Source organism: Rhipicephalus microplus, unplaced genomic scaffold, assembly GCF_043290135.1.
Source record: "Rhipicephalus microplus isolate Deutch F79 unplaced genomic scaffold, USDA_Rmic scaffold_16, whole genome shotgun sequence".
NCBI classification, from domain to species: domain Eukaryota; kingdom Metazoa; phylum Arthropoda; class Arachnida; order Ixodida; family Ixodidae; genus Rhipicephalus; species Rhipicephalus microplus.
In genome coordinates, this window is record NW_027464589.1 from 4,412,314 (window position 1) to 4,433,352 (window position 21,039).

Here is a 21,039-nt window from a genome sequence, read left to right on the forward strand (position 1 = left end):
AACTTCGAATTGATCTTAGTGCTTTGTACAATTGTCACGCGCTCTACTTTCGAAAAATACGAGCTGTTTGATCGATCACTTGTGCTAGATGTGTCGAACTCTGAAAATTCATTTCCGATGATTGGAACACGATCGTCAACGTGCATGCACAAGTGGACACCGCATCACGATCAAGTGTATTAAGATTTGCGCGAATAAATATTGCTTTGCTGATGGGGATCAATGGCTGCCCAGCGCCCACTCAGATGATACCGGTAGCGCATAATGCACTGTTTATTGCAGTTAAGCCCAACCAGGATGAAATTTCTGAATAGTGGCCGACTCCTTTCTGCAACCGGCTTGCAGTAACCACGGCAGAGGAATTCTATCTGGTCAGACTCCTTCGTGATCAAAATTGACAGTATGACACCCATAGAATACCTATTTGTCGGGGAGGTCAGCTTGTCGATATGCAGGTGTAACTAGATAAGAAAGGCGAAATACATTGTTCGGTGGAAGTCGATACTCAAGGCGTGGCATGAAACTTTTGCTGAACCCTTCTTGCTCAACTTGTACAATTAGCTTATTTGCGATGTGTGTCTACTTCGTCCTGTTGTTTGCATTTCTTTAATCGAAATGGAACTCTACCAACTGGCCCAACTGTCGACCTTGCTTTGATATACAAATAGATTCAGTCACCTACAGTGCACACTATGCACTCACTTTCTTGAGCTCAATTTTCGTGACGTACAGCCTGACACTTAGAAGCACCTTGCGGCTCTCTTGTTTACAGTTCATACACCTTGGTGCAGTTGACCTGCCAAGATTGTATGCCTTGCAAACTCGTAAATGGTATGGTGTCTTGGTGCCATGCCTTCCATTGCTTTCTCTCAGTAACGTAAAATCTCTGCAGCCATTTTTCGTCTGCACCATAACGGAGATGCCTCAACTTCAGCCGTGCCTGTGTTAACCCAAACTGCCTTCTAAGAACTATGTTAGCAATCCCAGCACTATGTGCTACTGGGCCTCATAACAATAAGAACAGCTTGCTCGATGGCACAAACTGCCCATATTCTTTAGCCCCACAATGCAGCTGCGCAGTTCTCAGTAGGGTGTGTTGGGAAACTGTCCAGTTATACAAACACAGTGATGTGCTGTCAGCTGCAAGAGAATAACTCGTTTATAACAGCTCAATTTTACAGAACGGAGGAGGGGTAATGTATGTGAAAATGACCATCCACTACTGTTTGTTGCACAAAACTGCAATTGAGTCCATATTGACACAATGTGACTTCAAATTACGCACGCTAGCTGATACTTGTGCCTTCTAGATGGTTTGCGACGCACGAGCCTGTGGAACCCAGCTGTGCGCGAACCGTGTTGGAAAAACAGAACGTAGACAAGGAGGCAGAAGTGAATCCTCGAGACAATCTAGCTGTGTTATTATTCTCGGGCACAAGTTCGTCCTGCCTACGTTAGCCTATTAAAAGAGTTCATTGAAGAGTGCGTTACAATATGAATTTGTCATGAAGAACAGCATTAGTTGGTAAAAAAATTTGATATGGTGTGCAGTTTGAAACCGTGACCGACACGTTTTCGGGATGATCTCTGTACCGTTTAAGCTAACCAATATGCTGCCAGCAATCACAGTGCGAGGATGACTTCAACTTGAAGTGCATGGACACTGATAACCAGCTGCTAGTAATCTTTTGAAGTTTGATTTTCATAAATATATGGTAAAGAAGAGTCACGTGCTAAAAGCTTCAGCATGTTTCCGCAGCTCTCTTGCCACATTCAATGTACGTGCTCAGACTTTTTGGCTTATTGGCACTTGCACAACACATTGTTAGCCTCCTAGTCATATCTGTAAAGTAACAACCCCCGAAAGGTGCTGGTTCTAGGCTTAAGCCTACGAGCACAACGTCTTTCTTTCTTTCCAAGAAATCGGTATGTATTTCGTGGTAGCTTTGTGCTAAAACAGGTAAATGGCCAATTTTCAATCCGAAATAATTTGTTCTATACGCAGATAATGTATGTGAGCGCAACTGTGATGTCTTTAACCCCTTTAGTGCTAAATTATTCGTGAAAAATTGTTCGAAATTTGCCATTTTTATATAGCAAGACAGCACCGAATTGGGCTAGTTGGTTGATATTCATTCTTCAAAGGTATAACTGTGCTTTGCTATGTCTCTGTCTGCTTAGTGCAGTTATACCTTTAAAGAATGAAGATTTATGTACGACGTGAAATGCTTCGGTGACGTGTTCAAAAGAGAAAAAATACTTGCAAAAGCACTCTGCATCAGGTAATGCATTATTCATCATTTTTTGCACAGTCATGCAATACCTCATTCCTGAGGCACATGAAGTGTAATCCCAAATAAAATTCAAACATGACTAAAATAATCAATCACCAACGTTTGTATCACTAACCCTTTCATCATCTAAAGGAGAAATATAACCCATGGGAGATCGCCTCACAGATGAGGTCATGTTCGTTTATAATGAACGGGAAACCAAAGCACGCATCGCACGTTTAGTGGGCAGACTCAATAAAAGTGGGAGTCATGAAACCTGTGCTGCCGTCTGTGTTTTACATAGGAAAACATCATTTCAGTGAGCTCCTTGAAACATTGTTGAAGAGCCACGACGAGCACAGGTAGTCATAAGTGCTTGAGGGATTAATCATGTCCAGATGAGCTAGGCTTGAAGCATGCTGCCAAATTTGATAAGAGGAGCTCCGAGTAAATGCCCTCAAATGTTTATTGTTACAGCGCTTCAAGGATGAGGGAAAAGCCAAGAGAATCAAACAATGAGACACAGTGCGGCATACCTTGTCTTCTTTCTTCACGGTGTAACCTAATGAAGCAGTACCAACTAGCCCACACTGCACTTTAAATGTGTTCAGACCTACCTGCTTGGCAAATTCACAAATAGCAATGGAACTGAGTGCTTTCGGAGATAGCAAGGTCATAACTACAAGGCCTGCACATACACATCTGAGCATGCAGAGATATTGTCCTGTATAGACAGTCACTAGCTTGATGAATGTGCAATAAATGCAATTATTTGGGTGTGGTAATATATGTGATTTCTACATTTATTTACTGCAATACAGAAAAGTTCACGATTTTTATTAGTGATTAGCATCAATGAAAGAAAAGTAATGCAAAGTCATGCTACATGTATTTGTTTCAATTGAAATACCCTGGGGCACAATGTTGATTAAAGAAAAGTAATACCATAGTTTCATTATTTTAAGTATGCCCCCTGTTTCTGCTAAACCAAATTGAAAAAAAAGTTTGCTTGTGAATCCAAGCACTCAACCATAGTGCTGTAGCAGAGTTCGGCATGGACCGAGCCTGCATCATGAAGTGGAGGAAGCAGCGGTAGTAGATTTTAAAGGGTGCTGCAACATGCAAGAAGTCAGTAGCATAGCCAAAAATTTTTTCTGGGGGCGGTAGGGGTTCAACCATACTTTTTGCATGTTCGTGTGTGCCTTTGTATGTGTGCGTGTGTATAGACTCGCAAAACTAAAAATTTGGAGGGGTGTGTGAACCGCCAATGGCCCCCATCCCCCCACCCGGTTACACCCCTGCAAAAAGTTCACGGGACTACGCAAGCAGGGGCTACGCCCCTGCTTGCGTAGTCCCGTGATGCAAACTTTTAAAGTTTTGCATGTGTATATACACCCACACATACAAAGGGGTGCACGAACATGCAAAAAGTATGGTAAAATCCCTCCCAAAAAAGATTTCTGGCTACACTTCTGCACGCAACGGTCGGCACCCCGATCTTGAACAGGAAGTCTGCGAGTTTGCAGCGAAGAAAACAGAGACATCACTGTCCTCGCCAAAGCCATCCAGACGAAAACAATGGATATCACGAGACTAATGGAGATTACCCGTGCAGTGTTTGCGACAGTGATCGGAACATTGCTACAACATGTATTTCAGACACATGGAGGTGGATTAAAGTCGACATTGCCATTAGGTCGTCTAAGAAGTGACCGAGGATGATCTCCTGTGGGACACTGAGAGTGGCGGCTCAGATGGTGCGTCGGACACAAGTGGTGCAACAGACTCGAACGGCAGTGCTAGTACTACCTCACGGCGGGTTCACGAAGCGCACTTTTTTTTACAGCAAAAGCTGTTAACAGCTCACAACTGCAGTGGCAGTGGGGTGACGACAGAAAATAGCGCAAAGAAACGGGGACACAAGACGAGGACAAACGGCTTAGCGCCTGTGCCGTGTGTCCTCGTCTTGTGTCCCCGTTTCTTTGCGCTATTTTCTGTCGTCACAATGCACCAACAAGCCCAAATTTCGACAGGGCAGTGGGGCTTTTGTCGCCGCCGCGCGTAGACACAATTGCATGTAATGTGAAAAATGAGAAAAATTCCTAGGAGCATAAGGAACATGAGATGAGTATAGTCAAAGTGTGCTCCAGAGTTTTACAAGTACTTAGTAGTTTGCAACGTTATTTTCCGAACCTTGTTTGGGAATTGGTATCACCTTGACTCACCTCCAATCTGTCGGAACATCACCGGAGTGAAGGGTGAATTGTAAATATCTCCAAAAGAAAAATTAACACCACTCGGCATGTTACCTTAGGAAGGCGTTGGTAATTTGATCAGACCCTGGCACTTTTTTCTCATCTTTTTAAGGAGCAGATCCAGGATACCTTTTTGTGTTATAGTTAGCTCAACTAGACATTGTTCACCACGAAATCGCACTTGTGGGATTGAGCCATCGTCCCAAATGACATGTGGTACAATGCCGGTTTTCCTTTAAAAGTAATGACGCCAATTTCGAATATTTTCGGGTTGTTGCTCTTGATCAGGGGTCAGTAACCTTTTGAAGTGGAGGGCCAAGTTGCACGAAGTAGACACTGCGGGGGCTTGTATGGCAAACTGGAGGGGAGTTGAATTTGCAGTCAAATAGAAAATAGGTGGATTAACAATAATGATCTACAAAACCTGAATGGAAATCAAGTCAAAACTATATAAGCCAAAGGTGCTCACCAAACAGACACAGAAAGTTGTATAGTTGCTCATTGGTTACTTGGGAGGTGCATAGTCGAATTATAGGTGGGGTGGGGAGGGTTCGGATGCTGATGTGTTTGAAGCTGCATAATACTGCCTCGCGGGCCGCAGATCACCGATCCTTGTTTTAAATAAAAATAAGTGTTGAGAACCCTAAAAAGAGTGTCGTAGTGCTTTTTCTGTATCGGAGGTGGCTTCGCAGTGATGTATCAAAACAAGTCTGACATCACGAGAAACTCAAACTCGCAAATACCAGAAACGGCTGTAAATGCCACGTGTTCACGTACACGATGCCGAGTGACTGGTCGTCCAGAGCTCAGACAATGATTGCTGCAATTTAGGCTGCACGCCGGACACAGATTTTGCCAACACAGTGACCTGTGAACTTCTTCATCAGTCTAGCAGACGTCTGCCATCATCTCGTTTCTCGAGCTCCAATCATTCGGGGGCATGAAGTCATCTGTTCTCATTAATTCGATAATCCATTAAAGAAGAAGTGTTCATTCGTACATGCTGTCTTTTGTCTCGCATGACAGCCTGGTCACTGGCGCACCTTGAGGGGCACCACAACCTGTGTTGACTTGTCGTGACAATGTCTCTTGCAATCAGGCTGGCTTACAGATGCTGAGGAATGCTAAATTTAAAACCAAAGTTAAATATGTTATACATATTGTCTTGCTCCGGTGTGTGGAGAACGCTGACTGTGCTCACCATGGAAACAAAAAAAAAATGTCACTACTGGGGCACCCTAAAATCGTGTCAGTATTCTTAAACCATCTAGCGGTCGAAATTTAGTTGCACAGGGGTCTGCAAAGAACATGAAGTCATGAGAATTTTTCAAATGTGTCGTAACAGTAGCGCTACATGCATTTGATGATTTAAAAGAATCTTTTTTCAAGTTTCAATTTTTTCTTAACTATGCTTTGTTTATCGACTTGTTTCTTCCTTACCATGCGAGGACGAAGAGCAGTGAGCACACTTATTTGCGAGCAAACAAGTTCTTTCCATGAATTACATGAGCAGACAAGAATGTTTATGTCACAATAAACTCTCAGGATCACTAAAAGGCTTGTTGAAGAGAAGGGACTATTTCTTAAAATTTGCGGCGGGCTCATTGCTGTTAGTGTCGTGACGTTTGGCATTGTTGACTGCAATGGCATCCTGAATGCGATGCCTGCTTACTTGAGTGTAAAAAATTATCGAAGGCAGTTTAGAGGTTCTTTAATGAGGGTGAATGAAATATCGAATTTTATGGGCAGGCGCCAGAGAAGGAAAATTTCTTTGTTAGATCAAGAACTTTGTCAAATCTGATATTGTTAGATAAAGTATTAAATGTTAATATTTTTATGGACCTTGCTGGTAGAGTAAATTCTAAAACACAGAGGCATTTTTCAATTGATGACCCAATAATGACGACAGTGAAAAAGATGCCTAGCATCTACCCACCTCATACAATGCTTCTGGCATCAAGCGAAGTCGTGCACGTGCTGCACTAAGCAAGGGGTGCATGAATAATACATTTTAGAACCAAATAGAATGCTAATGTGAGTCAAATGCTATTTGAGTAGTTTTTGAGCAGTGATGCGACTGTTTTTGATTGATATGTGAAGTTTAACGTCCCAAAACCATCATATGATTTTGAGAGACGCCGTAGTGGAGGGCTCCGGAAATTTCAACAACCCGGGGTCCTTTAACGTGCACCCAAATCTGAGCACACGGGCCTAAAACATTTCCGCCTACATCGGAAATGCAGCCGCCACAGCCGGGATTTGATCCCGTGACCTGCGAGTCGGCAGCCAAGTACGTTAGCCACTAGACCACCGCGGCGGGGCAAGGCGACTGTTTTTGAAGCAGCACTAGAATGGTTATTATAACCATTTGCTAAATAGCCTAAGAATTTGACATTTTACTCGACCCAAATATTCACAGAAGAAGATTATGTTTAAGTATAGGCGATAAAAGCATACGAAAACTATGTAAAGTGAGGCAAATTTGTACACAGCCGCAACTAAAACCATAGAAATATATTGTAACTGCATGTTGGAATACTGTAGTAACTACAAGGTGGCACCTTGGCAACAGCTTTTAAATTAAACTGGCATATAATTATCAAATAATATTGTCATGTGGCCGTGACGTGTACGAAGGCAGTAGTCGGCAAAAACAAATTTTTAATTTGGCGAACTTCTGCCAAGAAACAAAAATCGCACTACAGCAATGCTCGGTGTACTCTGATGGCAGCGAACAGAGCAGCTTCCATCAATAAACCGACAAGCGGTAACGCGCGTCTGCTTTCATACGTGAACCATCGAAGCTTCCAGCGTTATCGCTGGTGGCTGCGTAATCACTCGAAGAAAGACTATTCGCGCCCATCTTGCAATTTTAACGGATTTACGCGAACTCATGACTCAAATTCTATGTATCACAAACTACTTTAACTATTATTACTGCCCCTGAATTTTTATATTATAAAAGAAAACTTTTGTTGAAACATAATAAAAGCTTTGGCCAGTGCAATGATTATACCAAAACAAACTAGATATTCATAAAAATACATTTTCCAACAATGGTGTTTTTGATCTATGCAGCCATCACTGTGTATGCCTATATGAACTTTCCTGCATCTTGTTGTAGGTGCAGTAGCTGTTCATAGTTATACGCTTACTGAAATTTCTGGAAAAAAGAGGCATACAATAAGGCTATTGCAAGGAAACTACGGATGGAGGGAGAATAAAAATGCTTACATTATACACAATATACATCCTTACCTTGACAGAAAACTATCCCTGGCCAGGCATGCCGACCAGGAAATCTCTAGAGAGGGTAACGGTTGGAAACATTAGGACCTGCCGGACAACACATGGGTGGCCCTGAAAAGGGCCGTTTCATCAGAGTTCAGTGAGGTTGAAAGTTGGGCTGGGCGAATTGGTGACAGAGCATCTTAACATGTGAAGATTCACACAGAAATTAGACATGTAAGGAGGAATACTATTTGACAGGCCAACCACTGCACTTGCATCCAGCTTATTTTGAAGGAAAAAGAAGGTGGAGGTAATACACATATGCACAAGTACACCGCTTGCCACAAAGAGCTTTGCTCATAACAATGCATAAAGTTGTTGCATGTGGTGCACTTGTGCATGTGAGTGTTACCACTTTCTTTTTCCCTTTCAAAACAACCTAATTGCAAGTACAGTGGGTTGGCCTGTCGAATCATATTCTCCCTTAGATGTCTGGTTTCTGTGCGCTGCCTCACACGTTGAGATAGTCTAAAGCTTTTTTGGTCCATGACGAGAGGGCAGGTGAAGGAATTCGGAACATTCTCAAGATTTGTGGCCTTTAGTGTTGCAGTGGCTGCACTTCAGCACCCTGTAGCGGGCACCTGGCTCGCTGCGCCCGGGCGACTGGATTCCGAGTCCAAAGTCTCAAACAAGAAAAGCCACGATGATTTTGGCAAGCTGATTGATGCCCCGGGCTCTGTCTACATTGTAGCCGTCAAATGTGAAGAGCGCACGTCGTGGCTCTTTTGAATAATCGAGAAAGCGATGCTGTGGGAGCAAAAAGTTACTGTGATTAGAAAAAAAATGTAATGTATTAAGGCAAGAAAGAAATCATAGGTCAACTTAATTTGATGCGCGCACACACACACACAAAAGTAATGAACATGGGGCCACAGCATAGTTTCATAAGATAAGGTAGAATGCAAAACTTTGGCAAGTCGGTGGTACATTAAATTGTCTAACAGCGCAAGAAAAAAATAGCACAGCGCTTGTCTGTGTTTCCTTCTCGTCCTTTTTTGTGCTGTTCATGCATTTTCATGACGACGCAAGCTTACCTCGGCGTTCAAGATGCGAACCGATGGCCAGCGCTCTAGCGTAGCGGTCAACTTGCGGTTCAGCAAGCGTGCTTTCTTTTTGTTGCGCTCCGCATCGGCGTCTTCGGGGTGAAAGCAGCGTGAGAGCACCTTGAAGACGTATACAATCGGGGCCACGTCGTGCTGCAGTTGTAAAACTAACTTCTGAAATGTAAAGAAAATGCAACCTTGAGCAACTCACAACAAGCATAGGATAATAATACGTACACCAATATTGTCGCATATACCCTGAGGCTCCGCGTTGACATTGGCCAGGTCGTCGCCTCCAACGTATAAAATGGCAAAATTCACACGCTGGAAGTGCATCGCACTGACAGCCTCGGCCATGCGCACAGCGTCATAGCCAGCGAAACGAAATGTGCAGGTCTTGACGGAGGCGTTCAATGGAAGGTGACTGCTGCACATAAGTTTCACTTGACTGTCGCCAATCACCACGCCGCGCTAAGAAGGCATTGCTAGCTCCAAATGCAAACACAAGGCCGACGAAGCTTGACTGTGTCTGACGACTGGCTGGCTGGGGACAAGGCCGAGAAATCGTCGGATCTTTCCTTAGCTACAACAGTACCTGTTTAGGGGCAGGGCGTACCTCCCTATGGCAACGTCAGATCCGGTTTTGCGCCGCACTGGGGAGCATTACCAACGCCTCCTAGATTTCCAGTGCCTGCCGGATGAGCGCGAAACGCTGGTCATCTATGGCGACGCTGCCTACGTAGGGGTAAGGGTTTTTGTCTTGGCCTTAGAGATCGGCAATTTAGGCGTTTGTTACTAGCTTCAGAGGATGCCTTGTATTAAAAAAGTTGCTTGTTGAATGACGACGTTACTTACGTAGGGTTAATTATAATTACGTTTACGCTTTTCTAAAACTTTTAACGTTATTTTTGTTGCATATAAGCTCGAAAAACGTAAAAAAAAAACCTCTTTGAACACATCCCTACTTGAGTGACACCACCACCGTAGTTCCGACGTCCGCCGCTTCCCAAGTCACCGCCGATAATCCGGCAGGCACGGTAAATCTAGGAGGCGTTGGCATTACATTCCAGCACCGTTGGATGGATGGATGTATGGATGGATGGATGGATGGATGGATGGATGGATGGATGGATGGATGGATGGATGGATGGATCGATGGATGGATGGATGGATGGATGGATGGATGGATGGATGGATGGATGGATGGATGGATGGATGGATGGATGGATGGATGGATGGATGGATGGATGGATGGGTGGATGGATGGATGGATATGGCTATACCCTTTAGATCGGCCGGTGGCTCGCGCCACCAAGCCGTAATACCTAATGAACCAAAACCTAGATTTATTTTTTCCCTTCAATAGTGAGGTTGATTATTCGTACTTTGCCGTGAAGAGTTCAATTTGCACTCGTGCCTTGACTTTAGCCACCAATCAGATAACCTCCTTCTAGTTAAGTCTACCCGCTTAAAGCCTATTTTGCCCTCACTGTCCCTAAACCCCAGTGCTTTGAAAAACTCTGCGCCGTCATCCTGAACTATAAGGTGAAGCCCTTTACAGAACATTATCAAGTGTTCGGCAGTTTCTTCTTCCTCTCCGCACGCACTGCATAGCGTGTCTACCCCTTCGTATTTGGCCCAATAAGCCTTGGTTCGCAATACTCCCGTCCTGGCTTCAGACAGTAGAGAACTTCCCAGAATACTATCATAGATCCTTTCCTTGGCAATTCCCTGATTAAGAGTTCGATAGATCTCTAGTGTGGACTTCTTTATCATGCCAATTCTCCACATGTCAGTTTCCGTTTCCTTCACTTTTTTCTTAACCGATAGTTCTCTTTGGTTTGGCCACCTGCTGTTTTCTAAGTATTTACTAGTCAATTTCCTGCTTCGCTTCCTCCATTTTGTATCGACATTCTTCATGTACAAGTAGCTGAAAACCTTCCTAACCCAACGCTCCTCCTCCATTTCTCTCAATCGCTTCTCAAATTTTATCTTGCTGCTAGCTTCCCTGCCCTGAAATGATGTCCATCCCATATCACCTTGTACTCCCTGATTTGGTGTATTCCCGTGAGCTCCTAAAGCAAGCCTACCTATTCCACGTTGCTTAATTTCTAATCTTGCTTGAACTTCTGATCTCAGGCACAAGACCGCATTGCCGAACGTCAGCCCAGAAACCATGACCCCTTTCCATATTCCTCTCACAACATCATACCTATTGTAATTCCACAGTGCCCTATTTTTCTTCACTGCTGCATTCCTGTTACCTCTGACAAGTCGTCACGTATATTTCGTGTCCACTCAGGTACTCGGTCCCATTGCTTATCCATACGCCCAGATATTTGTATTTATCTGTTATCTCTAGCGTGACCTCCTGTATCCTAAGCTCACTACCTTCGTTATCATTAAAAATCATGACTGCTGATTTTTCCTTACTGAATCTAAAATCTAACCTATCTCCCTCATTATCGCACATGTCCATCAATCTCTGTAAATCTTCCTTGTTGTCGGCCATTAGCACTAAATCATCTGCGTACTATAATGCTGGTAGTGCCTGATCAATGAGTTTTCCTTGTTTGACTAAAGAGAGGTTGAAGCCAAGTCCACTTCCCTCTAATTTGGCCTCTAATCCTTGTAGGTACATCATGAATAACAAGGGTGATAGTGTACACCCCTGCCTAAGTTCCCCGTCTCCCCAGGCAGCTGGCAGACGACAGCGCGGTGCGCTTGCTGTGCGGCCATCTTAAGTTATACGCTGGGAATATTGGATGCGCTCTTGCTGTCTCTTTGCTTTTCTGTCCGCTTTCGCATGTTTTGGATTTCGCATTGTTTGCGCACCCAGTTCTTGTCATCAGTGTTCTAAGCCACGTCGAGCATGTGCGTGTTTCCGAAGGTCGGGCAAACACGCGTTATACTCGCCAGGAGAAACAGCGGTAGGTAGAACGACCGTGCCAGTCTACGATGCACACGCACTCGAGTAGTTCGCTTACAGTAATTTGAATCACAACAGAAATACGTACAATTACCTACCAAACTGCTGTTTAGGTTGGAATTTGGTCAGCGTTGTGGCCTGTGTCACAGGCATGGAGAGAGCAGATGGCATAGAATGGCATAGCAGACGCCACAGCGGATGCAGTCAGCATCAAGCGCGCCGCAGATGGCCCGGGGCCGCTCGGGCTGGCTCGGGACTTTTAGATCACTTGCATGTGACGTAGCCGCTTGTGAGCTGAGGCGCCGGCGGGCCATCCACGAGTGATCCGGGACTTGGTAAATCGATGAAGCTCAGTGTTAATGATAAACACAGAAAGTCAATATACGCGATAAAATAAGGCAAAGTCACAAAAAATCGGTAAAAGTAGCGTTTGTCAGTTTTGGCGACTACGTTTTCATGTCTGGCAACAAGCCTTAGTTGTCGCCGCATGAGCTCACGCTATGTTGACTTCTAATTCTTTTATGCCCCTCTCGAGGAAACCGCGCCGAATGAAATCAAAGACGTGAGGATCAATGCACAAAAGAATGTCCTTGCTGTAGACGTTATGCACCGTAGCGCACTGCAAACCTTCAGTACATAACAGAAATCGGCAACGTGAAAGTTCGGCCAATGGTCGCTACAGGTTGTAATGGCACTGTAGGCGTCATTTATGATGTGGATCTTTCGATCTCAGCTATTGACCTGCCAATACTAATAAAGCCAGCGACTGAAGGCACCCACATCACGCACATTACCAGACTCGGCAACTCACGCTGCTTGAGGCTTGTGTTCGAGGGATTGATTGATGATTGATTGATATGTGGGGTTTAACGTCCCAAAACCACTATATGATTATGAAAGACGCCGTAGTGGAGGGCTCCGGAAATTTAGACCACCTGGGGTTCTTTAACGTGCACCGAAATATGAGCACACGGGTCTACAACATTTCCGCCTCTGTCGGAAATGCAGCCGCCGCAGCCGGGATTCGAACCCGCGCCCTGCGGGTCAGCAGCCGAGTACCTTAGCCACTAGACCACCACAGCGGGGCTTGTGTTCGAGGGAGACAGCCTTCCCTCGTATGTCAGAGTTGGCCATGTTCGCCACTCAGTGCGTCCATACATACCGGAGCCACTGCAATGCTACAAGTGCTTCAAGACGGGACACGTAAAAGGTGTCTGTGAGAAGTTGTGTGTCCGCGGCGCGCTGAGTCTCACTCAAAAGACGCTTGCGGCGGCACCGTGTTACGATATCCAAACTGCCACGGCGCTCATGAGGCCTCATCCAAAGATTGCCCGCGGGTGCGAAATGAGCACGTGGTACTCAGGCGTATGGTGCGGGACAATTCAATGCACAGGGAAGATGCCGCTACACTACGCCAACGACGGCGTCATGGGCAAAGACCATCACGGAAAAACGGCTCTACCGATAGAGAGATGTCATCCTCTATCAAAGAGGCTGACCCACAAACACCGAGCTCACTGAAGACGGATACTGCCAAACAGAAGAAAGGGACAGCAGTCGCACCTTCCGAACAGTGGCCCTCACTTCCACGAAGTCAACTTACTTCGGAGCTGCATCAAATCCCGCCGCCCTCGATGACCCCTCAAACCAGTGATGCGATGAATAAAGGTCAAGTGATAAGCTTGCTTCAATCGCTGATGAGTACCATGCGTGTCCTACTGAGTAATATGAAGACTTCGGCTGCGCAGACTGCACTGCATGTGCTGGACACCCTGAGTCCGGTGCTTGCAGCTCTAAGGTAAAACCATGGCCAGCGAGGCACCGCCGTTTCGAGCGGAAGTCAAGAATGCATCTGCCTTTCAGTGGAACGCCAGAGGACTGAAGTCGCGCATGTCTGACTTTAGACAGTTTGTATTTGTGAACCGCTTTCCCATTATCGTGATTTGTGAACCCAACCTGTGTGCTTCAATCAAGCTGCCAGGATATGAGTGCTTTATGTCCTCCACTCACAGAGACTGCAGCAAAGTTATTGTATTCATGCGCCATGACCTCACTTATGTTCACCACAGAGTCTCGCCTGATGAAGAAAATCAGTATGTGTGCCTTACTGTGAAGAAGGATAAGGTTGCCTTCACGATTATCGGAGCTTACTTATCTCTATCAAGCTGCCTTGACTGCGAGCGCTTACGTGGTATTCTGACATCGACTCCAAGGCCATGGGTGATCACTGGGGACATCAATGCCCACCATTTCCTATGGGGAAGCTCCAGGGAGAACTCTAGAGGAAGGAAATTGGTGTCCTTAGCCTCGGAGTACGAACTCTGCGTTTGTAACGATGGAAGCCCTACATATTTACGCGGATCAGCCTATAGCAGCTGCCTGGACCTTACATTGGTTTATCGCTCACTTACCAGGAAAGTGCACTGGTTTTCGGATCTGGAAACGCGAGGCAGCGACCATATACCAACTTACCTGTGTATAGAAGGTTTCACCAGCTCCAAGTCCTCAAGAGGCCTCAAATACACCGAATGGCCGAAATTCAAAATGTTAATGAAAGACTGCTGTACCGACGGCTCATCATATAACCTAGAGGACTCGATAAAGGATGTCCTGCAGAAAAGCGCGCATACACATTTGACTAGTCACAAGCGCACTGCTTTCGACATCGAGCTTGAGAAACTTCGCACAATACGCCGTCATGCAGAACGAAGGTACCGACGGACAAAGTGCATGGATGATTTGAGGCTGGCTAGACGCATTCAAAAGAAAATGCAGCGGCATATGGATAAACTGGCTAAGCGACGTTGGACATCCTTTTGCGAGTCGTTGGATCTACGAAAGCCCCTATCACTGATATGGCGAACTGTCCGGGGTCTTAGCACAACCTTGGGTGAGCGACACCCGTTTACATCTCTGGCACTTCACCTTCGATGCAGAGAGATTGACGTCGCAGAATCTTTCTGTAGAAGAATTGCCGGTGATTATAATTTCACAGTATCAAGAACGGGAATATTTTACAACCCACCGCCCTCACGTGATCCCCGTATGGAATGCCAGTTTTCTATGAATGAGCTAGAGGCGGCAATGGCACTGTGTAGACGTTCTTCAGCACCCGGACCTGACGGCATTACCTATCGTGCCCTTTGTAATCTTGGAGACAAAGCTCGGAAGGCACTCTTACGCCTATACAACGACTCCTGGCAGACTGGTACTGTTCCCCAGGCATGGAAGTCAAGTCGCCTCATTCCACTTCTAAAGACTGGTAAATCTTCTTTGGATATTGCCTCATACTGTCCTATCGCACTAGCCAGTTGTGTGAGAAAAACGATGGAACGAATGATTCTAACACGAATGCAGTGGTACTTAGAGCACTACGAAATCTATCCAGTATCCATGACCGCATTCAGGCGCGGCCATTCTTCAATCGACAACGTTGTTAATCTGGTGACATATGTTCAACACCAGAAAGCCGGTAAGAGACTGTGCGCCGCCCTGTTTCTAGACGTTAAGGGGGCTTACGACAATGTCACCCATGAAGCCATCCTTAGTGCTTTGGAAACAGTAGGTCTTGGTGGCAACATATATATGTGGGTGTACAGCTACTTACAGCTGAGGCCATTTTACGTGATGACAGCGAATGGCCCAACACCTGATTATTACAGCAGCCGAGGAGTTCCTCAGGGAGGAGTGCTAAGCCCTACACTTTTCAACCTATCTCTCATTGGTCTAGTCGAGCAGCTGCTTAGCACTGTAGAACTTTCTGCCTATGCTGGTGACATCTGCATTTGGACTCAGCTTCGCGCCCGCCTTCAGAAGGCTGCTACAACGACGTCATGCTACCTTCGTTAACAAGGCCTCGAGGTGTCTGCAGGGGTAGCGTTCACGCGGAAACCAATGTCTGCTTACAACATATCAATAATGAAAAATACGTATCGTTCAGCAGAAGCCACAGGTTCTTGGGGGTCATAATAGATAGAAACCTGCCGTGGACTCCACATGTAAACTATGTGAAGAAGCGGTTGATCGCAACATGCCACATGTTCAAATTCCTTGCAGGAAAGAATTGGGGAGTGCCCATACCATCCATGCTACAACTGTACAGAGTGCTGTTTATCGGATTCTTACGGTACAGCTTACCTGCAATATCTAACACCGGCAAGACCAACCTGCGCGCAATCCAGAGCATTCAAGCCCAAGCACTTAAGATATGCCTTGGATTACCCCGCAGTGCTTCAACGGCTCAAACAATTGCCATCGCTCAAGATCACTCGATAAAGACGCATATTATAACCGAGACAATGCGCATTCACCTCAGGCATTATGCCAGGACCCCTTCTGACCACCTGGCGAGCCCAGCTGCTGAAAAGAGCCGCACGACATACGGCACTATCATCTACAAGCATCGTTCATCGTTTACTGAGACATACGCACCTGCATCAAAGCCACTGCTTCCTCCTTGGAGTTTGAGCCGGCCGCGAGATCACTTAATAATTCCAGGAATGAGGAGAAAATCCGACTTACCGACACATGCCCTGAAACAACTGAGTCTATTCCTACTGGAACAAAACTACAGTAAGCACGTGCACATTTACACGGATGGCTCTACTACGCCGTCTAGTTCAGGTGTAGCAGTGGTTATACCATCCCAAGGGGTAACTCTGTGTTTTAAGACTTCACATGTGACAACATCAACGACGGCATAACTCGAGGCTCTGCGCAATGCACTGGAACTCATCAATTCAGAAGAAAGACCAGGTAAATGGGCTGTGTTTTCTGACTCAAAACCAGCATTACAGTGCCTGATATCAGTTCTCCGACGTGGATGCCACAACCAGTTGACCTACCAAACCGTGAAACTTCACCACCTTTTAATACAAAAAGGCCATGACATCGTCTTTCAGTGGTTACCTGGGCATTGTGGTATAGGCGGCAATGATTCTGCAGATCATGCTGCTCGCACGTCACATAAAGAAGTGAAGAGCGTTCCGATTCCGCTTTCAAGAGCGGATGTGGCGAGACAGATTCGTCAACTGGCCCGCAGTCTCACACTGACTGAGTGGAACACACCAAGCATACGACGTACAAGACTGCATGAGCTCGACCCTTCACTACAACTCCGGCCTCCACCCGGCCTACATTGACGTGCAGCTTCGCCTCTCTATCGCCTTTGGCTGGGAATTGCTTTCACGAAAGCGTATACCACGTTAATCGGAATTGCTGACAGTGCGGCGTGCGATGTTTGCGGCAACGACGAAAATATCGTACACCTGCTGTGCCATTGTCCTCGATTTGCCTCAGATAGACAAGTACTTGCCAACGCATTGCGGCGACTGGATGATCGGCATCTTTCTGTGCAGGTGCTATTACAGCAACGTCCACATGCCTCGACGGCCCACAAGGCAGTGAAAGCCCTGCTGTGTTTTCTGAGAAAGACAGGCTTGTGTGAATGCCTCTGGCATGCGGTAGAGTTCTACACGCTGCAGTGAAATTACTGTCAGTCTCTCCTCCACCTTTTTTCTTTTCCCTCTCTTCCCTCTTTCTCGTCTTTATTGTCCCCATCCCTAATCCCCCAGTGTAGGGTAGCCAACCGGATGTCTTTCTGGTTAACCTCCCTGCCTTCTCCCTTTCGTTGCTTCCCCCTTCTTCTGTATACATGTGCTTGTGGACCGAGCGGCGATTATGATCGCATTTACGCAAATCGCGTGCTTGTTTTCATTCATACTGCCATGTTTGTTGTTCAGGACTATGTTATGCAATTGCCAACGTTTTCGAAATACATTATGCTTGCCTTATGCGATTCCGCGCAGCGTCACCGTCGACAGCGTGAGGTATGTAAACAGTGTATATTTTGTGAACGACGCAGTTCATCATTACACCAGTCATTGCATCGCTGTTGCATCGCTTCAGCCTGTCGGATGTTTCGCTTGACAGTGAATTGGTAGCGTTTCCGCGCGAAAAAAAAACGAAGTCACAAAGTAATATTTACCGGTAGGAAACGTAGAATTGAGTCCAGATTGCCGAATAGCCCAAGTTTCAGGGATCGCCAAAATCACGTACCTTTCCTTCCTCCGTGGCAAAAATGGTTCAGGGATCTTCAATAGTATGCTTGCGATCAAAATAAACAAATATAAACGCGGCGAAGCTTCACAAAGGACAAATTGTTCGCAGTGTACTTATATTTATCGCAAATCTATAGAAACAGCAAAACTGCCATCAGAATGGAAAGTAGCAAAGGTGATACCCATACACAAAACCGGAGATACCGCTGTTCCTTCTAATTTTAGACCTATATCCCTCACCAGTACGTCATGTAAGATACTAGAGCATATAATCGCTAAGCATTTAACTATTTTTCTAGAAAACAACAATCGTCTGCCCCCCCCCCCCCCATCAACATGGCTTCCGGAAAGGTTTATCAACAATCACGCAGCTTACCGAGGTTGTCCACGACCTTGCACTCAGTATAAACAACCGTGGCCAAACTGACGTAATTCTACTTGATTTAGCAAAAGCGTTTGATCGAGTGTGTCATACTAAACTGATTTCGAAATTGCAGAACATTATTGGGGATGGGGAAATTACGAACTGGGTAAGAGACTTTCTTATAAACCGGTCACAGTTCGTGGTTTTCGAAGGAGTATTGTCGTGGACGGCCCCAGTTAAGTCAGGTGTTCCCCAAGGCTCCGTCCTAGGGCCATTATTATTTCTAATTTACATAAATGACACCACTAATAACATAGACTGCAAAATTAAGCTTTTCGCAGACGACTGCATTATTTATAGAGCAATTAACAGTTCGGATGACCATTTATTTTTAAATAATTCATTGAGTAAAATTGCTCACTGTTGTGAGCAGTGGCAAATGTTAATTAACCTAACAAAAACAGTTTGCATGACGGTAACCAGGAAAAAAGAACCCTCCGACTTTACCTATACAATTAACGGCGTACCTTTACAAAGAGTTACGCAGCAGAAGTATCTTGGCGTCACCTTGACTTCCGAATTGAGATGGGATGCGCACATTAACAATGTTACAGCATCGGCTTTGCGTAAACTGTTTTTTCTACGAAGGCGTTTACCCTTCGCGCCGACAGATACTAGGCTCCTAACTTACACCACATTCGTGCGACCAATCTTGGAGTACGCTAACACTGTGTGGTTCCCGCAAGGTGTTACTAATATAGCAAAAGTTGAACGGGTTCAAAGGAAGGCCATTAGGTTTATACATAATAAGTACAAACGCACCGACTCACCCACAAACCTTTTAGAAACCTCCGGTCTACCCACGCTTGCAACAAGAGCAAACATCGCGCGTCTCAAATTTCTACACCCCATTCTGCATAACCACAGCCGGATCGATGCATCCAGGTACATATCTTTGGCAGAATCACGAACACTACGACATAAACATGCATACACTATCAAAAAATACTCTTCCAACAACGACTGTTTCAAGCAATCCTTTTTCCCCCTGTAAATCAGCGAATGGAATAGGTTAGATCCCTCCATTACTAACGCACCATCACTGGCAGAATTCACTTCAAAAATTGAGACTATACTTTGAGACAACGGCTTTCCTCAACCATGACCTCCATTATTGTTTTCCAGTAGTATTTATTTGGATGTATAAGTATACACAATGCCTTCTCTGTATAAAACTGTATTGATTCTTTTTATGCAGCAAAGATTCAGTTCGCTGCTTCCGAAGTGTGAATATTTGGAGTGCATAAATACCTATGTCTACTGTTTCTATGTAACTAGGATTATGTTACCAATTTTAAAATAACTACAGTTCTGTATGCCGCCTGTAAGAAAGTACTTAGCATTAATTGTATTCTGATACTCATGCCCTCCTGCTTTGGTCTCGTAAGAGACTGGCAGTATTGTAAACAAATAAGATAAATAAAATAAATAAATAAATTTATGGTTTCGTTTGAAAAAATTGAGAAAGTATCGGCTCTGTTTGCGTCTTACTCCCTACATGCTTAGTTTATTTGGTGCTGTTCACACGCACACACACACACACACACACACACACACACACACACACACACACACACACACACACACACACACACACACACACACACACACACACACACACACACACACACACACACAAAGTGATAGCCATCTTGCGCAGCCAACCACTCTTGCGATAGTGTAATTAGGTTTTTTTTTTTCGAAAACGCTTGACCTCCATAGTGCTGTTATAGCCATTCTAGTTGAACCAAGCATAAAACTGGCTATTTATTGCCTTCTTGAGCATATATGGTTGCGCAATTAGTTACACTGCAAGGTTCACAGTTCTACATTATCTGACAACATCAAAGAATTTCAAGCGCGGATGTCTTTCCTGATTTTGAAAAGTTAATAAATGATGTTATCAACGTTGACTGGAACAATCTAGCATCAAACACAAACATCAACATTATTTTGGTAAAGCTTAACTGTAACCTAGTTCAGGTAGTTACCGATATCATTTATACACTGTGTCAACAGCAACTATACTTAACGTGCAGCAACAAAGTATACCCACTTTGGATAGGCTGCACAAACTGAGGCCACCCTATAAACAGCTTCAATATTATAAAAAATATGTCGCAGGCATTTCGTAGATTTATCGTGTATATCACAGGCTAAAGAAAGTGGAGAGTAGATATGACGGTATGTTGTTTTTGAGCCTGCCAATTAGATAGGTAAGATTTTGTGCAGCTGTGCAGAGAAAGAATGATAGATAAGAAGCAGACAGACATCTTTTTGTAAAACACACCAATGAATTCACTAATTGTCATACAGGTTTGGTTCATAAGGTTACTTTTAGCCGCAGCCATTATTTCTATGTAGAGGGCTGCTGTATTAATCAGAGTTTAATGAAATGCAACAGATTGCTATCTTGAGGCTCACTTTATCTAGACATTCTCAACAGTGGAAGTGCATGCTGCAAATCGATGAATGTGCATTTTTGTACAGGTGCAGGAATGAACAATACATCTGACTATTGAGGCGTGACATATCGATATAGGTGGTAGCTCATGCATAAGTCAACAGTCTATTAACCTACACAAAAAGAAACTAAATGCTTTAACAGTTATCATGTACATAAATTCCCATGCGTGTTGAATTGATAGGTTGACCTATTGCTTGTGCATGCAGAGACAAGTTTTCGTGCCTTCTTTCTTTTTTGCCACTGTGCACCTTTGCAGTTGATATTCAGTATTAATGGTGTTGTGACATCTTTTTTGCGT